This window comes from Mytilus edulis, chromosome 8, assembly GCF_963676685.1.
Source record: "Mytilus edulis chromosome 8, xbMytEdul2.2, whole genome shotgun sequence".
Taxonomy (NCBI): domain Eukaryota; kingdom Metazoa; phylum Mollusca; class Bivalvia; order Mytilida; family Mytilidae; genus Mytilus; species Mytilus edulis.
Window position 1 is genome coordinate 40,020,947 of NC_092351.1, and position 952 is coordinate 40,021,898.

A 952-nucleotide genomic window follows, 5' to 3' on the forward strand; every position below is an offset into this window, starting at 1 on the left:
AAATTGTCTTCAAATTCAATCTAATAGTGTATGTTTATGCACCTGCGACTAACTACTATGGCTACCAGGACATACATTATGTACAGTCTCGGTATGCAGCTTTGTCCTTGTCTGTCGTTTTGTTTTACTAAATACATGTATTAATAAAGATGTCTCGATTGTATTTTCATTGTGCATGTATGTACTGTGCTGTTTTATATTCACCTTATAGATATAAGAAGATGTGGTATGAGTGCAAATGAGACAACTCTCCATCTAAGTCACAATTTATTTAATTAAACCATTATAGGTCAAAGTGTTTTAATAGTGTGTATGTGGGATTTATTAATTACACATTCATATAAAAATATAGACAAGCCAATATTTTATTTGAGTCTCACCTCTTATAACACATTTACGTAATGTTACATTTTCACATATAAAACAAGAGCCACCTAAAACGAGTTATGGGAGACTATAAAATGGTATATACATTTACATATATAAACGAGTCTAAATTCAAACCTATGATTGCGTTGAATAAAAACCGCAATTTTTATACGTGTGCATGTAAAACAAATTTCGTTGTAGAAGGGTCTAAATACAGCACAAACAACATTTTCCAAAAGACCAAAAAAGTGAAAAAGTATATTTAAACAAAACGCATTTGACTAACAGGTTGAACAACTGATGTTCTTTAACCCTGCTGACTGCCATTGGCGATTGCCAAATAAAATTGATCACAATATGTAACAAAATGGATCTTAATATAAATTTAATACTAAACAGAAAACAATTAACTTGTGGCCACGATGTTATGCCACAAACATAAAGTGTTGATATTTTTTTTGTACACCAGATCCGGATTTCGACAATGAATTTCTCTTCAGTGATGTTAGGGATCGAAACGGTATTTGGAAGGCATTTACATAGCTGATCTGTAACAATAACATCTCCATGCCTTATATATCAT